General features: G+C 39.9%; 1 pseudogene; it reads left to right on the top strand.

Annotated features, from left to right (window-relative positions):
- Nucleotides 1-245: 245 nt before the first annotated feature.
- On the top strand, nucleotides 246-2763 carry LOC141548470 (alpha-globin transcription factor CP2 pseudogene; annotated as a pseudogene).
- The last annotated feature ends 8237 nt before the right edge of the window (nucleotides 2764-11000 follow it).

Genomic DNA, 11000 nt, shown 5'->3' with positions numbered 1-11000 from the left:
AGAATGGGGGATGCTGAGAGGCTAAAGAGGACGATTCTCTGAGGAGAGGGGGGTATTGTCAGGAGCCAGGGAGAACAGGAGAGGGGATGCTTGTGGGGAGGGGTGGGGTGAGGTGTGTGGGGAGCCCAGAGACCTGAAGCTTGAGCTAGTCGGGGGGCAGGGCCTGGGACTGGCAGCAGCCTGGGATGGGCGGGAGGGGCGGGGACTTCCGGCCTCAGTGCGTCTGCGCTGGAGGAGCCCCCAGACGCCTCACTGCTTCTGCAGAGCCAGAAGCCAGACTGCAAAGCTCTGGGGCCGAAGCCTGAGTGGGGAGTTCGGGTGCGGACTTCCTTCTAGCGGTGGCCCGGTCCCGCCGTCCCCGGTACAGCGGACCCGCATTCCGCATCCCTCCTCCCCCCTCCCCCCGTGAAGCAGATCTGCATCCCGCAGTCTGCAGTGCCGCGGACGTGCCTCCCGCCGGTCCCCAGTGGAAGAGACCTGCCCTCGCCGTCCCACCTCCAGCGGACCTGCATCCCGCCGTGCCCGTCGCAGCCCGGGAAGCCTCTGCCTCGCGCAAGTAAAGCAGGTATCTGCGGGGGCCCTTTGGAAGGAGGCGGGATGGCCGGGAGCCCGAGCCTGTCGCAGGCGGACCAGGAGATCGAGTCCGGGCTGGTGCGGGATTTTGAGGCCGCCCTGTCCGGGATCGGCCAGCAGCCGGCAGCGGGGCCCTTCAGCATGGGAGATGTCCTTGCTTTGCCCATGTTTAAACAAGAAGAGTCGGGGCTGCCACCTGATGATGCGAATAAAACCATGCCCTTCCAGTACGTGCTTTGTGCCGCTACCTCCCCTGCGGTCAGGCTGCACGACGAAAAGCTCACCTATCTCAATCAGGACCAGTCCTACGAAATCCGAATGCTGGACAATAGGAAAGAGGGGGAAGTGGCAGGCGTCGGCGGCAGCCCCGTGAAGAGCATGTTTCGCTTGCAGTTCCACGACTGGGGACTGCAGCAAGCGGAGCAGCAGCAGCAGTTTGAGGACTGGAAATTGAACAGGCCGGGGGACAGAATGCTCGATCTGGACCTGGCCCAGTCCGTGGGCATCACTGAGGCTCGGGCCAACCCGACCCAGCTGAACACTGTGGAGTTCCTGTGGGACCCTGCGGCCAAGAACACGTCCGCCTTCATCCAGGTCCACTGCAACAGCACCGAGTTCCCCGTGAAACAGCCCGGGGGAGAAACGGAAGTGGCATTCCGCCTCCAAATTGACACTTTCAAGGAGAACGAGAATGGGGAATACACCGAGTACTTGCATTCAGCCAGCTGTCAGCTCAAAGTTTTCAACCCCGATGGAGCCGAGGAGAGGCAAAAAATAGACTGGGAGAAAATGGAGAAGAAAAGCCCGCGTGAAAGGGAAGGTTACAAGCCCTCCTGTGAGACCACGCTGCTCACAGAGTGCACTCCATGGGCCGAGATGCCATATGCCACCAATTCCCCATCGCCTGGCTTTAACAGCTCCCGGAGCAGTTTTTCCACCGGAGAAGAGAATGGCTCCCCAAGCCACCAGCCAGAGCCCATTGCAGATAAACTTCTGCCAACCACTAGCCCCCAGGAAGCTCAGCAGTGGCTGCATCACAACCGATTCTCTGCCTTCTCTCGGCTTCTGAGAAATTTCTCTGGTGCAGATTTTTTGAAGTTAACCAAGCATGATTTTATCCAAATCTGTGGCCCGGCTGATGGAATCCGATTCTTTAATATCATAAAAGGACGCATGGTGAGGCCCAGGCTGACAATTTACCTTTGTCACAAATCCTTCCAGGCGAGTGAGCAACAGCAGCAGAAAAATGAGAATGGAGAGGCCAATGATGCTTTGTCTGTGTACCGGGCCGTCTATCTGGAAGAACTGACAACTGTTGAGCTGATAGAGAAAATCGCTCAGCTTCTCAGCATCTCTCCTTCTCAGATCACTGAGATGTACAAATTGGGGCCCAAAGGAATCCATGTGCTCGTCAGTAACCAGATGATCCGCAACTTTGAGGAAGAAGCTTATTTTCTTCTGAATACAACAAAAGCTGAAACCAATGATAACTACTGTATCGTCCTGGAATAGAAGGGGAACGTCCTGTGCTGGGTGCTATGGCTTCCTTCTCCCTTTTTGGACACTCCTCCTCTTGCAGAGGGATATGGACAGAGACTTGGAGGGTCTGCAGGAGCCTGACTGATGGACAGTGGGAGGTGGAGTGATGCTACACTGTGGAGATGTATGCCCAGCCGTCTATTCCTTGTCCCAACCCTTGTGCCACGTCCAGCCTCCTGTCCTGCATGGTGTTCTGCAGCTGTCTTCTAGTTACAAGTTCTGGACTGTGTTGTTGTTGTTGAATATTGATAGAAATGTGTCATATCATTTTAGCTTTTATGTTGGTCATAATGATAGGAATTGTGTGCTGTCTAATTGAAAATGTTAAATTGTGTGATAATCTGGAGCCATGTAATTTTTCCCCTAATATATAAAAAAATGAATCTTTATATTCTTTAGACCATCCACCAACCAACTCCTCCATGACATACCTGCAGGCTCTGCTTTCACTACAGTGTATTTGTTCCTGGAAACCAGAATGGTGGAGAAAATGTTTTCTTTGTTCCCCAATGCCACTATATTCTGCCACTAACCCTCTTAACACCCCATAGTGATCCTGCAATGCTGTGATTCCTCACAGTTTACTTGGAAGATCAAGGAAACAGCTGCCAAAGTGACCCACTAGTAGGGTTAGAGATGTGAAAAACAAAACATTAAATGTGTTTTCTCTCTCTCTCTCTCTTCTCTCTCTCTCTCTCTCTCTCTCTCTCTCTCTCTCTCTCTCTCTCTCTCTCTCTCTCTCTCTCTCTCTCTCTCCCTCCCTCCCTCCCTCCCTCCCTCCCTCCCTCCCCCTCTCTCTCTCTCTCTCTCTTTCTCTCTCTCTCTCTCTCTCTCTCTCTCTCTCTCTCTCTCTCTCTCTCTCTCTCTCTCTCTCTCTCTCTCTCTCTTGCAGGGGGAGGGATTGCAGGAAAAACACTATTACACAATAAAGTGGCAGAATTTGAGCACTGACTCTTCTTCCCAAACTTAAATTTCCAAGTGAAGTTTTCAGGTGTTTCCTTTAATATAGAGGACTTTTTTTCTCTGTCTATCCTGTGTCTTCATTCCTAACATAAGAGGCCCTTTTGTTTGTGTAGTGTTCTTGACTGGGTACTTTTTAAGGGAGTCTTTCCCATGTGAGTAGACTAGGACTCAATTCCTGGATTCTAATCCTTAGCTCTGTATTAATTACTGTGTGATCCTGGAAACTTAATCCTTTGGGGCCTTTCTTCATCTATAAAGTAAACTGTGAATAAGGTGATCACCAAGGTCCATTTTAGCTCAAAATCTAGACTTCTGTGATTGTATTTGTATTCATACCCTTTCCATGTGTTTTCTTCTACTTAAAAAAATGATTGTGTCTGTAACTATGGGTATACTTTTCATGTTGTACATGGAGATTGCTAAAATTCCCTTTACAATTGGAGTTAGGGCTGAAGAAGATATCATTAAAAATTCTGTATGGGTTTGTATTTTGATTTTTTTAAGCACTTGATAAAACTTAATTGGTTTTTGTACAAAGGAAATTTTTGTTCATAAAGTGATCTTACAATGTAATCTAATTTCTTTTGGTTTAAAGAAAATTGAAAATCTTTTAAGTTAGAAGATTAAAAATTGTTGTTTCTTGGTTAAAAATTTTTAAAAGGGAATAGAAGAAATGGAGGAGAGCCTTCAGAAGAAGGGATACAGATATCCAGAAGAGAACAGCTTAGGTCAAGACTAGTGTGCTTTATAATTTTCCATATGCCTTAGCTGTAAGGACATTGAAAACCTAAAATGCTCTGGAATTGGCCTTGAAAAGTCAAATGTCATAATGTCAAAGACTTACTTTAAATGTATTTTGAATGTGCAAAAATGTGTCCACTTGCAGTTAATGTGCAACATGCTAACTACTTATAAGAGAAATTAGTTTTAAACCTTTATATGTGGTTATTAGTGGAGTTTTGATTGATTCAACCATTCTGAAGAGCACTTTGAATTTATGCCCACAGGGCTATCTAAGTGTGCATACCCTTTAATCCAGCAGTATCTCTACTAGGATTGTATCCCAAAGGGAGCATAAAAGAGGGAAAAGAACCCACATGTGTTAAAAAAAATGTTTGTAGCAGCCCTTTCTGTAGTTACAAGGAAGTGGAAACTGAGTGGAAGTTATGTATGTGGATGTTATGATTTTAGAGAGGCCTGGGAAGACTTAGATGAAGTGATGCTGAGTGAAGTGAATACAACAAAGAGTACATTGTATGGGGCAATAACAAGATTATGAACAATTGTGATGGATGTGACTTTTCAACAGTTAAGTGATTCAAGGCAATTCCAAGAGACATCTGCATCCTCAGAGAAGAATATGGAGACTGAATGTGAATGATAGCATAGTACTTGGAACTTTCATTGTTGTTTATTTGCTATTTTTTTTCTTGTTTCTTTTTCCTCCCATTTCATCTGATTTTTCTTGTGCAGCATGATAAATGTGGAAATATGTTTAAAAGAATTGCACATGTTTAACTTATATTGGATTCCTTGCTGTTTAAGGGAAGGGGGAGAGGGGAGGGGAGAAGGGAGAAAAATTGGGAACACAAGGTATTGCAAGGATAAATGTTGAAAACTGTCTTTGCATGTAATTTGAAAAAAATAAAAAGCTACTGTTATCAAAAGAAAACTTTGTATGTGGTAAGATTCATGTGTATTATAAGAATTCTCCAGTACAAAAAGGAAAAGAAAAATCCTTGTGTTTTTCAAAAGGCCCCAGCTCCACAATCCAAAATCTCAGCCCCTTGTAACACTGACATTTGAGGTATCCTGGGAGGACCTTGCAAGGATCTTTCTTTCTGGGATCCTAGGGTTTAGAAGCCAGAATTTCCTAGCTAAGGGATAAGGCCTGCCTCTGAAGGGCCAGATTTTGAGTGAAAACATTAAAGAACCTATGAGATGTTGGGTCACTCCTGGCACATAAAATGTATGTGCTTTAAAAAAAATTGTAATGAAGGTTCATAAACTGACTGAGCCTATTGAATCTGCTAGGCCAAAATTGCTAGGGCCTAGAAAAAAAAGGGGAAATTTATAGCATTTGGGAATAGACATTTTCAGCAAAATGCAACAATAAGAAATAGATTGTGAAACCAGAATCCTTGAACAGAGATTATTAGATTGGAACCTAGAATATCAGAGCTTGATGTAAATATACAATCTAGTATCCTGAGCTGGATGAAGTTGCAGAAAGGGATGTCAGATTGGGGGCTGATTAGAACAGAAACAGAGTGGGTGACATTCAGAGGCTCATAAAGAAAATTTTTTGAAGAAATGGAGTTTTAGAACAGACACTGTCAAGACTAAGCAAAGCCTTGGGGAAGAGATTGGGGAGGGACTTTAGAAGAAGGGATATCTGATTGAGGAGAGAACCCCAAAGGTCTGAGTTGTAGTATCTTTAAATTTTCCATATGCCATATCTCTGAGGGCTCTGAGAACCTATATAATCTTCTGGGGTAGGGGTCTTTAAATGCAAAATGTTATCATTTTCAAAGATTGTATTAAATATATTATTACTGGGGAAAATATCTTGCAGTTTATATGAATAGAAAAAGGTGGTTAATTTAGAATTTCTAGATATCTAGATATTTAATTCAATTTACTTTATATTTCTCCCTTTTGAAGATAAAAAATGCACATCTACTTCACGTCCACAAAGGTTTGAAAAAATGACTGATAATTTTTTGCTAATTAAAAAATCCACAATAATAGTAATATACCAGCAACAGAAAACAAATATAATTCCATGAAGTTCCTTTTTTTTTTATAAGGAGTGCTAATTATATTATTACCATTGATAATGCATATAATATATTTTAGACCAAAAAATGAAACCTAGAGATTAATTCCTGAACCCTAATAAGAAATAGATTAGTAGAGTAGTTATCCAATAATAAAATAAAAAGACAAATCCTAAGAGACTATAGGAGGGAAAGGCCTTAGAATCCAAAACCTCTCCTCTAGGGAGCCCCTTGGAATGTTGAATATCCAGGCTGCTCTCGAGACCTTTCAGATACATACATTGAAAGGGTCCTAGAGCGGAAAATATTGCATTTCCTAGCTAGGGGATAAGTTCTGCTCTGAATGTGCAGATTTTAAGTCAAAATCTGAGAATAAGTTTTAGATGGGAGACCATATAATGTATCAGCTTGAAGGAAATTTGGAATTCAGAATCATGAAATGAATGAAACTGTAAAATTTGCAAGACCAGAATTTTGAGAGCCTATAGAAGTGGGGAGAGGGAGAGATAAATGGGGAGTGAGAATGGACCTTTTCAGAACTAGGAACGCCAAGAGTGTCTGGCTTGGTAGTTGCCATGGAGATGAAAATGAGAAAGCAAGCAGTGCCTGTAGAATAGGGGACCTCAGAGCAAAGAAAGCAATTAAAGTAAAAAAGATCAGATCTTGTAGTGTTCTGAGTAATAAGAAATGCTATAGGTAGGTGGGTTATGAGAATAGAAATCATTTGCTGAGCAATGGGCCTCCCAGTTGAAAATCTCATATCTCAAAAGGATTTCTTTTCGTGTGTATGTGTTTGTGTGTGTGTCTCAGCATACACACACATATGCATTGTAAGGATCCAAATATTGGTCATTTTTTGCTAATTAAAAAAAAAATAAGAAAACAGATTTTCCATAGGAGTTCATTTATTTATTCCTATATAATTTTTACTGGGCATTGGTGATGTATAAAACAAAGAAACTAAAAGCAACAATGACAACAAAACCCCTCAGTCTTCACACACTCTTTCCAAATAATTTAGTGAGATTGTTGATAATATTTGGGCTAGAAAAAGAAAGAAAAAGCCCTAAACACCACCAGAATATAAAACAAAATGTTTCTTGATGCATGCCTTTTATTTATTAATGATTGTTGTGACCATTATTATGAATGAAAATGAATATCAAACAATTTTGAACCAAAAAGTAAGAGTGCAGTATAGGATCACATTAGTGAGAAGGTTTCTATTTCCAAATCATCATATTGGTAAGAACTGATGTACTTTAGTAATAAACCAATTGATGAAAAAAAATAATAGTACCGTTAGCAAAAAAAAAAATGGCTTTAGAACCAAAAATGTTATGTCTTCAGTGGTCCCTAGAATACTTCCAGGTACTCTTCATGTGAGATTGGTGGAAGGAGTTGAAAGAAGAGACAGAGAATGTCTGAGTTAGGAGTTGAAGCCTGTCTCTGAATGCCCCAATGGGGAGTGGAAAGTAAAACCAAAAGAGATGATTATGGAAGTCACTGGAATCCAAACTGTGTGGATTTATTGGAAACTTTGAATCCAGAATTCTGGGCTTCATTGGACTGTGGAATCTCTAATGTCATATTTCAGAGAGACTAGATGTAGGAGAGTAGGAGATATTCAAAAGCTGAGAATGGAAGTGGTCACAAAAGGAGGGTTTGGGCACACAGATTGGTGTAGCCTTGGTAAAAAGATGGAAAGAGGCAGGAAAGCACTTTGAAGAAGGGAATGGAGAGCATACAGGGCTATGAGACTCGAAAGGGTCACCACCTATCATTATGGTGGTCATTCTCAATGTACATAAATCATTGCATCTAGATTGCCTTGGAATGGAAAATGTAAAAACTGGAAAGAATTTTTTCCCATTTCTATCTATAGTTGATACAAATGTAAAACTATTATAAATGATTTTAAAAATAAGAAAGTAGGTTTTGCTTAATGAGATCTAACCCAAATTCTTATTTAATGTTCAATATGCATTGATAATAGAAATGTTTAAAAATCTGACATCTTTTATCTCAAACTCTTAAGGGAAAGGTGAAAATACTATTAATTTCATTGCCATCCAAATCAACACCACAATCCCCAAATATCTATACAGGAAAAGCAATGTGCTTCTCTGCAATTTCTTCATTGATAAAGACATTAATTTTACAGCAGTGTCAGGTCTGGGAGGAGCATTGGAGAAGGAAGTGAGAGACTGAGAAGAGCCTCCTCTAGAAGTCTAGAAAAAAAAGGATAAAAAATATAGGCTTCCTAGATTAACAGAGGAGGAGACAAATTGCTTAAATAGTCCCATTTCAGAAAAAGAAATAGAACAAGCTATTAATCAACTACTCAGGAAAAAATCCCCAGGACCAGATGGATTTACATGTGAATTCTACCAAACATTTAAAGAACAATTAGCCCCAATGCTATATAAACTATTTGAAAAAAATAGGGGATGAAGGAGTCCTACCAAACTCCTTTTATGACACAGACATGGTACTGATACCTAAACCAGGTCGATCGAAAACTGAGAAAGAAAATTATAGACCAATTTCCTTAATGAATATTGATGCTAAAATCTTAAATAAGATATTAGCAAAAAGACTTCAGAAAATCATCCCCAGGACAATACACTATGATCAAGTAGGACGTATACCAGGAATGCAGGGCTGGTTTAATATTAGGAAAACTCTTAGTATAATTGACCATATTAATAATCAAATTAATAAAAACCATATGATCATCTCAATAGATGCAGAAAAAGCATTTGACAAAATCCAACATCCATTCCTACTAAAAACTCTTGAGAGTACTGGAATAAATGGACTATTCCTTAGAATAATCAGGAGCATATATTTAAGACCATCAGTAAGCATAATATGCAATAGAAATAAACTGCAACCTTTCCCAGTAAGATCAGGAGTGAAACAAGGTTGCCCACTATCACCATTACTATTCAATATAGTACTAGAAATGCTAGCCTCGGCAATAAGAGCCGAGAAAGAGATTCAAGGAATTAGAGTAGGAAATGAGGAAATCAAACTATCACTCTTTGCAGATAACATGATAATATACTTAGAGAACCCCAAAGACTCTGCTAAAAAGCTATTAGAAATAATTTAGAATTTTAGCAAAGTGTCAGGATACAAAAATAAATGCACATAAATCCTCAGCATTTTTATATATCACCAACAAAATGCAACAGCAAGAGATTCAAAGAGAAATTCCATTCCAAACAAATGTTGAGAGTATAAAGTATTTGGGAATCCATCTACCAAAGACTAGTCAGGAATTATATGAGAAAAATTACGAAACACTTGCCACAAAACTAAATTCAGATTTAAATAATTGGAAAGACATTCAGTGCTCTTGGATAGGCCCAGCGAATATAATAAAGATGACAATACTCCCCAAACTAATCTATTTATTTAGTGCTATACCAATCAGACTCCCAAGAAACTATTTTAATGACCTAGAAAAAATAACAACAAATTTCATATGGAAGAATAAAAGGTCGAGAATTGCAAGGGAACTAATGAAAAAAAAAAAGTCAGAGGAAGGTGGTCTAAATGTACCTGATCTAAAGCTATATTATATAGCAGCAGTCACCAGAACCATTTGGTATTGGCTAAGAAATAGACTGGTCGATCAGTGGAACAGATTAGATACAAAGGACCAAAAAGGGTACATCTATAGCAATCTAATCTTTGACAAACCCAAAGATACCAACATTAGGGATAAAAATTCATTATTTAGAAAAAACTGTTGGGAAAACTGGAAATTAGTATGGCAGAAATTAGATATGGATCCACACTTAACACCATATATCAAGATAAGATCAAAATGGGTCCATGACTTAGGCATAAAGAATGAGACCATAAATAGATTAGAGGAACAGAGAATAGTCTACCTTTCAGACCTGTGGAGGAGGAAGGAATTTATGACCAGAGGAGAACTAGAGATCATTATTGATCACAAAATAGAAGATTTTGATTACATCAAACTAAAAAGTTTCTGTACAAACGATACTAATGCAAACAAGATTAGAAGGGAAGTAACAAATTGGGAAAATATTTTTAAAGTTAAAGGTTCTGATAAAGGTCTCATTTCCAAAATATATAGAGAATTGATCCTAATTTATAAGAAATCAAACCATTCTCCAATTGATAAATGGTCAAAGGATATGAACAGACAATTCTCAGATGATGAAATTGAAATTATATCCACTCATATGAAAGAGTGTTCCAAATCACTACTGATCAGAGAAATGCAAATTAAGACAACTCTGAGATACCACTACACACCTGTCATATTGGCTAAGATGACAGGAACAAATAATGATGAATGTTGGAGGGGATGTGGGAAAACTGGGACACTAATACATTGTTGGTGGAGTTGTGAAAGAATCCAGCCATTCTGGAGAGCAATTTGGAATTATGCCCAAAAAGTTATCAAACTGTGCATACCCTTTGATCCAGCAGTGCTACTACTGGGCTTATATCCCAAAGAAATACTAAAGAAGGGAAAGGGACCTGTATGTGCCAAAATGTTTGTGGCAGCTCTTTTTGTAGTGGCTAGAAACTGGAAGATGAATGGATGTCCATCCATTGGAGAATGCTTGGGTAAATTATGGTATATGAATGTTATGGAATATTATTGCTTTGTAAGAAATGACCAGCAGAAGGAATACAGAGAGGCTTGGAGAGACTTACATCAACTGATGCTGAGTGAAATGAATAGAACCAGAAGATCGCTGTACACTTCAATGTTGTATGAAGACATTCTGATGGAAGTGGATATCTTCAACATAAAGAAGATCCAACTCACTTCCAGTTGATCAATGATGGACAGAAATAACTACACCCAGAGATGGAACACTGGGAAGTGAATGTAAATTGTTAGCACTACTGTCTATCTACCCAGGTTACTTATACCTTCGGAATCTAATACTTAATGTGCAACAAGAAAATGGGATTTACACACATATATTGTATCTAGGTTATATTGTAACATATGTAAAATGTATGGGATTGCCTGTCATCAAGGGGAGGGAGTAGAGGGAGGGGGGGATAATTTGGAAAAATGAATACAAGGGATAATATTATAAAAAATTACTCATGCATATATACTGTGAAAAAAATTATAAATTA

Source organism: Sminthopsis crassicaudata, chromosome X (genome assembly GCF_048593235.1).
Source record: "Sminthopsis crassicaudata isolate SCR6 chromosome X, ASM4859323v1, whole genome shotgun sequence".
In the NCBI taxonomy this organism is placed as follows: Eukaryota; Metazoa; Chordata; class Mammalia; order Dasyuromorphia; family Dasyuridae; genus Sminthopsis; species Sminthopsis crassicaudata.
The sequence above is the reverse complement of the archived record's forward strand: the minus strand, read 5'-3'. Positions and strand labels throughout refer to the sequence as shown.